This window comes from Eurosta solidaginis, chromosome 3 (genome assembly GCF_040869045.1).
Source record: "Eurosta solidaginis isolate ZX-2024a chromosome 3, ASM4086904v1, whole genome shotgun sequence".
Taxonomy (NCBI): domain Eukaryota; kingdom Metazoa; phylum Arthropoda; class Insecta; order Diptera; family Tephritidae; genus Eurosta; species Eurosta solidaginis.
Genome location: NC_090321.1, coordinates 234,126,293 through 234,140,354, shown reverse-complemented (window position 1 = coordinate 234,140,354; position 14,062 = coordinate 234,126,293). Strand labels below are relative to the sequence as shown.

The window sequence follows — 14,062 nt, the reverse complement described above, 5'->3', positions numbered from 1 at the left end:
CTTCAAAATGGCTTTCAATGCTTAGCATAACGGGGGCCATATAAAAAATCCCGACGTCTGCACTATATGCCGTTCAGCATAATCCACGATGAGTGTCTTAGAGCCACAATGTGGGTGGAATGTTGCCGCAAAGGCGCTCAAATGGCAGACGAGGCGATACACGTGTATACTGATGATTCCAAAATAATGAAAGGCGTACTCAGATACGGAAATAAAAAAAATTCTGCAAGTTGCCAAACCACTGTAGTGTTTTTTAGCCCGAAGTAAAGCCTCAAAGATAATGTATAGGTCGTACAACCTTAAACTGACAAAGTTACCATTATCATTAAACAGGAAGGACTATAGGCTCATGATTGGTCAGTGATAGCAGTCTAAGTGCGGGTTGGAGAAGGAAATGTCCGTGCACGTCCTAGAAAGCTTCTAGTATTTGGCAAGAGAACTGAGTTTTTTTTTTTCGGACGTTGTGGCAGCGCACTGCCCTCAAGTGGCCCGATGAAACCAGGCTAATCCTGTTTTTGTTTTTTTTTTTTTAATTCACACATACTTTTATTTTTTATTTTTTTTTGTATCCTAATTCTTATTTATGTGTTATTTATACTTTTTTTGTTACCGAGTTTTTGAGAGGCAGTGGCTTCTTAAGCGCCGAGATCCAAAACCGCTCAGCAACAGAGAAACTCATCAGCTGAGAAATATAGATTCACAAAATACAATAGATTAAAAGTATAAATATAATTTTTTAATTATTAAGAGAAGATAGAACCGTCTTTTTTATGGCAAAGAGCGAGTCTGAAACATCAATTATTCTCGAGTGAGAGTTATAATCTTCACACAAACATTGAAAAGGTATAGCCTTTTATAGCAATGGTCCCGTTTTTTGGTAGGGGTTTTCACTTTGGTCGTTAAAGAAATGTTTGGTAACACTATGGGCTCATTCAACCTATGTGAGTTGCTCACGGACCGGTCAGTTCAACGTTATTTAACCTACCAAATCTATAACTGCCACTGACGACCAGAAATAACGTTCAAGTTAAACGCAAGCAAAGATTACAAAAATCATCAATTTTATATCACACTAATCCTTAACTATTTTTGCTGAAAATTTTACTTTGAGCATAATATTAGTAACAGTCTTTAAACAGCCGTTAATTATATATGTTCACTTAGATGCAAACAAACATTCATTAAAGTGAAATATAAACAGGTAATTAACCTAAAAAAACAAAAACTCAAAGCAAACTTTTTCTATAAAACGAAATTGAACCTCAAAGCCCATTTCAGACACTAAAAGAAAAAGATCTGCTAAAATCAGCCCCATATATGTAGCTGTTGACTCAACTGCGCACAAAATGTTGATTCTGTATTAACCCTTATAACAGTCTAATCAAAACAGCTTTCGGCCGCTGTTGCTGCGAAGAAAGGTTCATGCCGACTTGGCAGGTTCAACGGTGGTTAAACACACACGGAGTTCTCCACTACTATGGGTGCACACCTAATGGGCTGTTGGTTCTTCTTGAGGACGATGGTTCTGCAATGTTATCACATCGATGACCTCGCGCGGGAAGTCAGCGGGAATTTTCACAGACACTATGCGATTCAATGCAAACAAAGCTAAGGCTGGTGGAGAGGTCTAATTGTCTAGCCGTCACTTCCGCCAAAACTGAACTGGTTCTGTTCACAAGAAAATTATAAAATACCTGCATTGCAGCTGACGGTGATGGCGGGCACTATCTTAATGCTGAGAGACTCTGCTAAATATCAATGAGTAATTCTGGATACGAAGCTATCCTGAATGGAAAACGCTTAGGAGCGTGTAAAGAAACAACGGTGGCACTATACAGATGTAGAAGAGCTGTTGCGCGAAGGTGGGGACTATTACCGGATATTACCCTGTGGCTCTACACTGCTGTGGTTAGGCCAATCCTTTTATACGTGGCTTTGCTTTTGTGGAAGAGCTGCTATACTAAATCAAACCTACGGGCATTCCAGAAGATACAAAGAAGTGCTGTAGTCTGCGTAGGGAGTGATCTCTGCGTACCACACTTGCGGAAGCACTGCACACTATTTTTAATGTTTTAATTTTTTTCCCCAATAGACCTAATGGCTAAGCAATGCGCAGCTTTTTCTGATTTGCGGCTGCAAATCTGTTCGTAAGCCTACCCTGTCATTGCAGGCGGAGCCGCTGCAATTAACGAGGCCGTTGATCACCTGGGAAAAGATGTTCACGACTACAACAAAATAAGTATTTATTCTGAAATAATAGCGCTTGGTTCAGTCGTCGTAGGTCCAGGATATTAGAGAAGTGCAGCAAATCCCTTAGCGAGATTACAGAGCAAATTTCTCTTAGTATGGTATATGTGGATGCACACTCGTATATACCGGGCAATGAGTTAGCTGACGAATTGCAAGAGGGGGCACCTCCGTTCCGTAAGCTCTTTATGAAATGGATTTTCCTTGTTTAAGCGGATTTGAGATGGAAGAATCTTAAATCCTGTTATCAAACTAAGCTCATGAGGCCTTAATGAGTCGCGAAACGTACGATAAGTCTGCTTCTTTTTGGAAGGAGAGGCATATCTCTGGTGGTCGGACTTATGTATAAATTTCAATTTTTATTTTGCTCACAGCTATTTATTACCTTAAAACAAAGAAAATAATAGAGGCAAAAACAAAAAAGTTCAAAAAACCACAAACAGTCCAAACGTCAGTTTGCATTTTTATAGCAAAGCTGCAACCTTTTTTATCTTTATGATTTATCATTATTAGATGACGAAGTTAATAACTTACAAGTGTGAATAAGAATTGGAGCATGAAATGCGGTGACAACTGCGGTGACTAAAAAAATAAAAAAATAAAAATATGAGCAAAACAGATTTGCTATAAAATAATGAAACCAAAAAACGGAAATAAAAATGTCTACACTTTGGCAAATAATGATCGTATTCGCTAAAGTAAAACAAAAGAAAAGCTCCAACGCTAACAAAGAACAACTTGAGTGATAATATCCATAAAAAAGCAATGAGTAGCAAAGATTATTTTATTAGAGAAACAGATAATTATATGCATATACAGTACAGTCGGAAAGTATTACAACAAGATAAAAAAAGATATTGATGTTGAAATAGCCTCAGCATTGTATTTTTCCAAATTGAAAATGGTCAAGCGAAAGGAAATATCCATCGAAATACGAGCCCAAATTATTGTTTTGCAAAAAAAAACAGGGGAAAACTATCGAAAAATAGCCAAAATTTTGAAAATATTTGTGTTTAGTTCATACAACCATTAGAAGATATCGGGAAACTGGACAAGATACTAACAGAAAATGATCTGTTGGACCAAGAAAGACAAATCAAAGAATCGACAACAAAATATAAGCAATAAGTAAGGCCAATCGAAGGAAATCTGCATCATAAATACGTGCTGAAATCAATAAAGACTTGGATTCACCAATATCGCTCACGGCAGTCAAAGGCCGGCTTAATAAAAAAGGGATGATTCGACGCATTGCTGTCAGAAAGCCATTTCTATGGCCAGTAAATAAACAGAAAATACTGAAGTTCGCTCAAGCACATACTGACTGGACGATTGATCTGTGGAAATCAGTTTTATGGTCAGACGAATCAAAATTCGAACTTTTCGGTAGCCATAGGCGTCAATATGTTCGCAGAAACGTAAATGAAAGATTCAAAGCAGATTGATCAGTGGTGGTTTGGTGCTGCCTCAGCTACGCTGGCGTTGGTCAACTAAAAAAAATTTAAGGAATTATAAAAAAAGAGCAGTATCACAGTATACTCCAACGGCATGTAATACCATCTGTCATTAATTTGATTAGTCGTGGATTCATTTACCAACAAGATAACGATCCGAAACATACATCAAAACTTTGTACTTCTTATTTAGAACGAAAAAGGTCGCAGGTGACCTTTATACAATGGAGTGGCCACCACAATCCCCCGATTTAAATTCCATCGAGCTATTGTGGAAATAATTGGATCGATGTGTGAGAGATCTAAAGCCAACAAGCCTTCCTGACCTCTGGGATTGTTTGAACGAAGCGTGGTATAGTATTCCACATAATATACTTCAAAAGCTCAGCGAAAGAATGCCGAAATTGTTAGCTGCATTCATCAAAGCAAAAGGTGGCCATTTTCAAGAATATCGCTTAAAGTAACATACTGTTTTCTTATAAATTTTGATAGAACTTTCAGCAAAATTCATTAAAAATGTCTTCGGATAATAGAACTACATTGAATGTACAAAACTACTGCGAATATGTGACAAGTTTTCAATCTTGTTCTAATACTTTCCGACTCTACTGTATATATACATATATGTATATACTTTATAGCTTTTTAGGCGTCAATTGGGCGCCACGCGCCACATGCCACATGTTATTGCAAAAACTTCACAACAAATGTCAAAATTAAGGTTTTTACTATTCTACATACTTTTGCCTGCTTTTTATAAACAGAAGTTATTTGTTACCAAGCCGAATCATTACAGATTCTCAATCAATTTAATTGAATGGACTACATGGTCGCATGCCTAAGTTTCGACAGAGATCTTGGAGCCAAAGAGTGCGAAAATAGTAGAACATACTAAATTCGTATATACCGGTGGTTCCAAATAAAGGGAAGGAGTCGGATCAGCTATTTACTGTCTCGATTCAGAAATAAGTAGATTCTTCAGGATGACAGATCACTGTAGTGTCTTTGATGCGAAAACTTTAGCCTTGAAGAAAGTAGCAGAAGTTCTACATATATTGATAATCAGGCGAAAAGGCGGATGAGTTGACAAAGCAGAGTGCAGCACTGTAAGAATCGACGTTAGACGTCCCAATCCGTTTGTGATAAATTAAAAGGAGACGTAAGTAGGGCTGCACAATTTCTAACATCAAGTGCAAATCATACGACGTTAGTCACACAAAGTTGCTCGAATCCCTAATAAGAGAAGATTGAGGGCGCTCATGATGCGTATACTAACTGAACACTGCCTTCTGGCGTTAGTAAGGTTGTTAGTAAGGTCACGCTAGTAACAACAGATATAGGAAGTGCGAGCTGCAGAAAAAACGGTTGAGCAATTTCTGCTTTGGTGTCCTGCGCTCGCAAGGTGAAGGCTCCAGCTACTAGGGGCGGCAGAGCTGCTAGATCTCTCGGCAGCAAGCTAGGTCCTAGAAAACGTCTAGCAGTCGCCAAGCGAATGGCGTTATTTTATAACATAAGGCCTGATACCTGAATTGGTGTTTCTCCGTTTGGTCGTCAAACAAATTCTGATAATACTATGAACACATACAGTCTAGGTGAGGTCTTTACTGACCGGTCTTTCTACCTAACCTAACCTCAGTGGAACCAATACATCTGAAAATTTTTCACCATAATCGAATTTTATAAATTTAGCTATATAAAACAATCCAAAAAAGGTTTTCGAAAGAGTCCGATAATTCGAGTAGTTTAAGGAAATTTCGAACTTTTTTTTAAGACTGTTGTGAATTTTTGTAATTATTGCACTTTTGTAGAGAGAAAGGTTTACGGAAATTTCGCACTTTTCTTTTGGGAATGTTCTGAATTTTTGTAGTTTTTACAATTTTGTAGCCCAATCAACTTTTATTGATCAAAGTGCAAGTTATAATTCTCCAAAAATTCGTATTGATTTTTCAAATCTTTTTTTTATCCAAGGGTGTGTGTGGTATTTTCTTCTATATAAAAACTATGCGCTCTTCGTGTGGAAGAATATATTAAATACCCTTCTGAAAAAAGTTTTTAAAAATTAGAGCGAACTTTGAGAGACCTTTTACTTGTACTTTGCTTGACTAAAATTGATTGGGCTGAAAAACATCATAGGCAGAAAACTCTAAATAAAAAGTTCAAATTTTCCGTAAAATTTTTTTACGAATACTATAAAATGTAGATATGTTTTGCATACCTGAAAAAATAAAGCAGAAAGTGAAAATTTTCAAAATTTTCACACGGCGAAGGCTGTTAGATTATATTTCTGAATTTCACTTCTTCATCAGCTTGCTTTTCGGGAGCTGAGTTTTGAACTCGAAAATTCATATCCAACATTCATACTTCATACTGCTGCATAAAGTATTGCTTTTTGATGCTATTCCTTTTCAACACAATCAGATACATATGTATGTATATACTACTTTAACTTTAGGCTCATTCTTCGGAACTTGATCAGTGACATTGGATGTTCTCTAATTAGTTTTATATGAATATATGTATTCCATATTTTACTTCTAATTGTGTGGAATATTTTTAGCTCGCTCAACGGAACTTGATCAGTTACATTGGTTTTTCTCTAATTAGGTTTATATGAATATACTTCATAATTTAATCCTAATTGTGTGAAGAAATTTTAGGCTCGTTCCACAGAACTTGATAAATGAGATTTCTAATCATTGGAAGCATTGCCAATAATACACTGCTAGAAAATCACATTTCACTGATCAGGTTTTGTTAAGCGAGCCTAAAGTTATTCAACAAAATTTGGAATTTCGTAATTTTCTTTTAATATCAAGAACAAACAAAAAAATGTAATATAAAAAAATAAAAGCTGGTCTAGCACATTGAATACAAGAAAAATGAATTGAACGGTCGAAATTTATTAAAAAAAATTGCCGCTACTACTTTCGTGTTCGCTACTGTATTCGATTATAATACTGTGACATTTGGTAAAGGTAAGTAAGAGGCCATCGTCACAGCCAAAAAGACATACCCATGCTTAACTGTATTTTTTTTTATAATTTTTAAATAAATACATAATTCTTAAAAACCTTTCTATACAATTTTTATTAATTAATAGCAAATATTTAGCACATTACCTTTTAAATTTGGTTGTGTTTTCTGCAAACGAAAAATTTACCAGTTGAAAAAGTATTTGCTTTATTATTTAGACAAGCTGAAGTAATTGCCTTTTGGTTTCAATTCAAATATAATACACTTTTTATAATATATTTATTTATAAATTTGTTTAACTTTTCTGTTTGCATTCAAATTTCGACCAAATTATTAAAGCACCAAAAACAATCAAGCTTTAACGCCTCACGCACAAGAGGGCACACACACAAGCACACATTTCTCCGAAATCACAACATTGATTATAAGAAATACGAAAACAAAAACAAGTAGATTTTAGACTGACGTCTGCACAGTGGAACGTAGTTTGATAAATTTTATAAATTTGTTGTAAAACATTAAATACATTTGGAGAACGTTTCTTTGTTTTTGAAAATAGAATACATTTTTTTTACGTAAAATTAAAAAAAATATATTTGTAATGAATACAAATTTTTTATTTTTTTTTTGCTTGGTACAATTTTTTTGTTATTTTTAGTTATTATTAATTTATTTTAATTTTCATTACACTCACAGAAATTATTTTTTAAATTTATTCCCATACATATATGAAACACTGTGCTTTTTTTGTTTACATACACTTAAAAATTTTTTTTATATGGTGTGCCAAAATTTTTTAAAAGCAATTTTTTATGCTTTTGTTTATTTTTATTTCTTTTTGCTTGCACTTAAATTTTTCCTATGTTTATTTATTCTTTAGAATTTTTGAAAAAAAAATCGCAATGTGCTGCTGCTGCCACCTCTTTTTGCTTAATATGCTATTTTATCAAATTTTATAAATTTTGCAAACTTTGATGAACAAAAAAAAATTACCCACACGTTAATATGTTTCAGCACTTGCCGCTTGGTTGTTATTTTTTTAACAATAATTTTTATTTTTATTTTTTATTTCTTTTTTGCTTCTTTTATAGCTTCCTTTTAGTTGAGCACCGCCGTCTATATGTTTGTGTGGGCGCTTGTGCGTGTTATCGTTTTTTCTATTTTATTTCTTCAAACAAACGTATGATGTATGTGTTTGATTTGCGCACCTTTTTGTTGTTTTTGTTTTATATATGTATATACTTTTTTAATTAATAAAATTTTATTTACTCATTCTTTTTGTTCACCAACTTTTATTTTTGTTGCTTGTGTTGTACTTGCACTTGTCGTTGCTGCTATTAATTTTGTTGTTGTTGGCAAATACTGTTATCACTTAATTTCACCTGTATGTACTCAAATTAGTACATACTGACACACATATATGTATTTAGAAAACACGCACTCATTTGAGCCACTTAATTGCAGTGTGACTCTTTTTTATGCTTTTGCTGATAATTGTTATTTGTTTTTTTTTTTTTAATTTTTTTTATATTTGCTGTTCTCCAATAGTAAGAAGCTATGTATGTTGTTTCTTTAACTAGCTATTTCTGCTGCTGGTTTTAATTATATCAGCCAGTATGCTTGTTCTTCTAACATTGTTCATTATATTGAATGCATTTCAATTTTCTTTGTTGATATTAAATTCTGTGGCAGAAAAAAATTTATCATAGCTTCGAATTTCTTCCATGGCGGAACGATACAAGGTGGCAGCATGGAAGAGCTGATTATAAACCTTTTTTTATTTGATTTGATATTTCAACTTTCGGCGCCGTACGATTTTGACATTTGTCCATCGAATTTACAAAAACAAAGTACATGGGATTTTTATTTATGTTTGTAGGTATGTCACCATGCTGCCACCTTGTATCGTTCCGCCGCTATGATTTCTTCTCAAACACAACAGAGAATTTCGATATTTCGATGGTTTCTCTCGTGGTGCTCATATCTCCAAATACTCGTAAAGATCGCGAGCTTCCCGACATTGAAATTAAACGCTGTATTCATCGCAGTATTATATGTAGAGCTTACGCTGTCTCCTCAATATTCTCGCTCGTGCTCGTGAAAAAATTGTGAGCTCCATACAATACTGCCAATGTAGCGATTAAATTGAATGTCGAGAAGCTCGCAAAACTAGAAAAAGGTGACGGCCGGAAATCAGCTGATTGTTACTTTCTGAAAATGATTTGACACTTCAACATCCGGCGCAGTACGATTTTGACGTTAGTCCATCGGTTTACAAAAACAAAGTACACGGAATTTTTATTTATGTTTGGATGTATGTCACCGTGCTGTGGCCCTGTATGGCTCTGCCAGGTGCGAGTATTTCCAAAGTCGGAAATATCGCGAGAAGCCGATACTTGCGAAAGTTTTTTATGATAAGCTCTAAATATTAGGTATTAATGTCCGTTTTTTTGGTGCAAGCTCAAACTACAGTTAAATTTTACTAGAGTTTAACCTTGCCACTTGGGCCGTTTGTATGTTTGGCGACTAAAAAGGCAGGCAGTTTTGCTGTGAATATCCTCGACCTATATATTCCCCCAAAAATAAAATTAAATAGAGACAAAAAACAGGCCTTGAAGTGATCTGAACAAGATTTTGAACATATTCGATATTGGTTTGAAGCAGAAACGTATGCAATTTGCATAGAAAGAAGTGCTCTTCCAACATGGTAATCCATGACCGTACAAGCATGTCCGTGCTTGTGTGCAGTAACCAGGCCAAAAACTCAACCAGTGGGCTACCTGCTCTAGCATATTTACCAGCCTAAGCTCTCTCCAAATACTTTCTGATTCTATATCAAAAAACTTACTGGGTTAGGATTCGAATCAACTGAAAACGACACCACGCAAATAAATGAACTTTGTGAGAGACCTGAAAGAGAATTATATTTGATAGGAATAAACAATTAGAAAACACTACATATAAATTAATGTATCGAGCTAAAAAGTTATCATGTTGAGGATTTAAACTCGTATCGTTTTTGATATTTTAGGAAAATTACAAAATTTGCACACGGCGACGTTTATCAGGACATGTTTTTCAATTCCACTTCTTTATAAGATAGCTTTTCGGGTGCTGAGCTTTAATGTCGAGTACACCTGCATTCACAGTGGTGTTAAGACATATGCCTCTATCTACTCAGCCATTTCAATGTCCCGCTGTTCGCTATGTATTTTGCAATATATCTTTTTCCTATTCTAAATGTTTCTCAACCAATACTATGTGGAATATTTTTCGGCACATGAAAAAGTTCTTACATGTCAAAACTCGTTTTGCCAAAAAAAGGGAAATTTTTTTTGTCAACGAAAAACCAAATAAAGCTTGTACTTGCTGCACCCATATCTATGTGTAGCTCATACAGCTGTCGCTGGCATTACAGAAAAGGATTAAAACTATTCACTCGAGCATTACAGGGTCATTCCATATTTTCTTGACAACGTCCAGACACTGAGCTCTACAACAGGAAAGGTGTGCTTAAGAATGTAATTTTTGTTTGTTGAGAGAGCATTTCACTTTTCAATTGCCGGCTTAGTCCGAGGCAGCACAAGTTGACAAGATTTTGAGTTTTTGATTTATATATAAGCTCCCAGGGAAATATAATTCGTCACCTTGGCCCTGTATGGTGATATCAAGTACATACTTCGTGGTGTGCGCGTTCACTTCAAAATTTTTACTACACAAAAAGAAACGACGCAAGTAAAATCAACTAATCGGGTTTGTTGTTCTTGAATTAGCAGATATTCGTTAACACCGATCGCATTATGGTTAATTCAACCGAGTTCTTTGTCAAGCGAACCAACTTGTTTAGTTATTTCAATAGGAGAGAAACTGTTGATCTCAAGTAAAAGTTACAGGTTCTAGATCAATTTAATTGATTTTCTGTTAAACGAACTGATTTCATTTGTCATTTCAACAGCGAACAACTATCGATATTATGCAAATACAACAGCTAACATTCGATAGAAACTTACGCTCACCGCGCTCCCTTTTCTGTTTTTATGACCCTGTAATTTCAAGACTTTACTTCTATTCTAATGTTGCTGAAAACCTGTTATTTTAACACTTTTCCTAGGCATTCAAAGGGTCACAGTAATAATTATTACCATAAAAGATCAGAAAATAAACGACGAGTGCCGATAACTTTAGCATGGTTCTGTTCCAGTACTTGACCTATCACGGAATTGTGGTGGTTTTTAGATTAACCAAGCTTAAAACCACACTAATGAGATCCAATAAGTTGCATTTCTGCTTGTCTCAGCCTTTTGTACAATACTCTAGATCAGGGGTCTGCACTATTGTGCTCTCTTTGCATATGCGAATGGATAATCACTTTCAAATTTTGGAGACCTATGCTGTATATCATTGGTCACCAAAATTTAAAATGTGGCTTTGTTGGTGAGAGTAAAATCATCGCAGTGGTTTAGTCGTAGATTAACGAGCAACGAGGTAATGCGTAATAATTAACAGTACTTCAAAAAGAACCGGATTACATAATTTCACTTATTATTTTTTAAAATATTGAGAATTCGTCATAGCTTAATCGACTCAATTCATGTTCTTAACATTTCCGGTATACCTATTGGTGGGTCTGTAACATTTACTTTTGGTATTTACGAACGTTTGCTGGGTTGCAAGGGTTTGCGTATCGCCATACTTTCAAGAAGTTGCCTGGGCAATTTATAGCTACTCCAAGCCAATTGCCAGCCTCACCTTCCCTAAAACCTATTAATTTAGCACCCTAGGGGATCTAGCGACCCTAAATTCCTCTCGGAAGGCTGGAGTTCGATAACTTGAAGGCTTCAACGTGGTCATATCATTTCGTTACCGCGGTGGTCGGACAAGTACCTTAATGGTGATATTTTCCGCAACGTACTGACCAAGAACCATCAAAATCGATAAAACTTCCCTTAACCTTCGGTTAGTTGTTGTGAATTTTCAAAAAATGTCTCTAAAAATTATGTTTTTTGTTATTGTTGTATTATCGCCGAAACTCTCTCATTAAGTATTTACGGCAATTGTAAAGCTCCTACTTTACTATGGGGTCCTTGTTTTGTAGCAGCCAAACAAAAAAGTATGTATACCAAAAAACTATAGCAGATTATTAATGATTATCATAACGCGAACACTTAAAACTACCTCGACAGAAGAGTTGCATGCCATTGTGCGCAGAACTATTTGCCAAAATATAGCGCTAGCAACTGCAGCGATGTTAAGGCCTCCGGGCAGCTTGAGTGCCGACAGTATGACCATAACAATATAGCGTCATTAAATAAAGGGCGAACGTATTACATGGTATTGTGTCTGAGCTTCGGAAGGTATCTGTACACATGTATACCGATTGTTCCAAATTAACGGAAGGGGTCGGGGCTGCCGTTTACTGTGTCGATCCAAAAATAAGTAGATCTTACAGGCTGCCAGATCAGAGCAGTGTCTTTCAGGGTGATATTGTAGCCACCGCAGCAGAAGCTTCCGAAGAAGCGCGTTTAAGCTGCAGTCGCGTCAATTTATATATATATTGATAGTCAGGCGGCGATCAAGGCAATAATTTTGCAGAGAAGGATTCGCTCAAGACAGACCATACAGCCATACTGGGTTCCGGTAACGAAAAGGCCGAGTAGTTGGCAAAGGAGGGCTTAATGTGGACAGAAGCGCAGAAAAACAAAATTTCTAAGACCATGCGAAATCTACGACGTTAAACTCACAGACTTGCTCGTATCTCTACATGCTTATAAGTAAGGCCTCGTCGGTAAAATCAGATGTAGAAAGTGCAAGCTGCATTAAGAAATGGCTGAGCATGTTCTGCTGTTGTTTTTGTAGCGATAAGGACGCTCCACGAAATTTAGGTTTGTTAGTTGCCTCTTACGACAGGCATACCTGCCGTGGGTATATTCTAAGCCCCACAACCCTATGGAGGAGAGAAAGTTCTGTGCATGCGGCAGGTCAATGCTCCAGCTGTTAGGGGCAGCAGAGTTGCCAGATCTCGAGGCAGCAATTAGGCTAGGTTTTAGAAAACTTGTAGTATTGGCCAAAAGGACGGAGTTATTTTATAACACAAGCCTTGGTATCTAATGTGGTTTTTCCGTTTAACTGTCAAAAAAATTCTGGTAACACTACTGACACATTCAGTCTATGTAAGGTCTTTATTGACCGACCAGTTCAACGCCAATTAACCTGTTGCCACATGTGACTGTAAAAATATAGTTGTTGTTTTTTTTTTAGTCAAACACCTTTTATGCACTTTCCTTTTTGCAACAAGTAGAATTCGATTATTTACTATAGTTTTTTAGTTAATTTAAATTTCATATGGTTGAAATATTTTAAAAAATGTTATACACAAAATAATTATAATGCCATTTTTGCCAAATTTAATATTCCTTTGTCACTGCAATCTACTAAGTGGTTATTTTTGCTTTTTATTGCTATCTCTGTCTTGTACCGGATCTTACCGCATACGGCAACATACATACAACTAAAACGACATAACATCAGACGGCAGCTCGTTTTTGGTTGCCTTGCTTGCGACTTGGATTAAATGCGTAAGCGTGCATCACGCGCTTTAAACTTATTATTATTGGTTTTTTTGCCTGTAATTTTTATTATTGCAGCTGTTCTTATAGTAACTGATGTTTATATATTTATTATGATTATTATTTTTTTTTAATCCAGCATTTTTAACAAAATATATTTTTTAAAGTTAATAACTTTTCTTGCATTTTTTTTAGCAGAAAATTGTCGTTGTATATTAGCACAACAATTTCATACAACTCGATACGCGACTTTATCTATGCAGAAAGACGACAGAGATTGATGCTGCTGCTGACGATGACGACGATAACAAAACGACGATGACGATGACGTTTACTATGACGACGCGACGGCAACGACGAGACAACTTCTATTACTTTTACTGCTTCACTGTTATTGCTACTGCAACTTCACGAATTACCAATTGGTTATATGTATATATATTTTTTTGTTTTTGTTGCTCCCACACAGGGCTTATTGGAATAAAACCGACAGCGGCGACCGATAACAATATTTGCTGCGCGCAATTTTCAAAAAACACGACAACGATAACAACGCTTATGTTGCATGCTAGCCGGCATAAACAAGACTAAATGCGACAAGCGTACAATGAGAGCGTAATGGTCGACAAATTGTATTTTGGTGAGACACGACAACGTCGAATGAATGAGTGTACACACTAATACCAACACAAAAGAAAATAACACAAAAAAGCCAGAGATGTTATATGCTATATGTAAGGCAACGTCATATGCTGGAAAATCGTACGTACATTGAGAGTCAAGATTTGTGTTGGTGTGTGTAGTGAATATGTGTTTGTTTGG

The 14,062-nt window shown here is 35.8% G+C and overlaps 1 long non-coding RNA gene across 7 annotated transcripts in view; it reads right to left on the bottom strand.

Annotated features, from left to right (window-relative positions):
* LOC137245248 (uncharacterized) overlaps nt 1–12,896 on the bottom strand; it is a 563,221-nt gene extending 550,325 nt beyond the window's left edge. For 4 of the 7 annotated variants that reach the window (XR_010951276.1, XR_010951280.1, XR_010951278.1 and 1 more), the window contains exon 1: nt 6,821–12,896. This is a non-coding gene — a long non-coding RNA (uncharacterized lncRNA). The remainder of the gene's footprint in view (nt 1–6,820) is intronic. The other 3 variants (XR_010951274.1, XR_010951275.1, XR_010951277.1) reach the window with 1 other exon arrangement.
* Nucleotides 12,897–14,062: the final 1,166 nt, after the last annotated feature.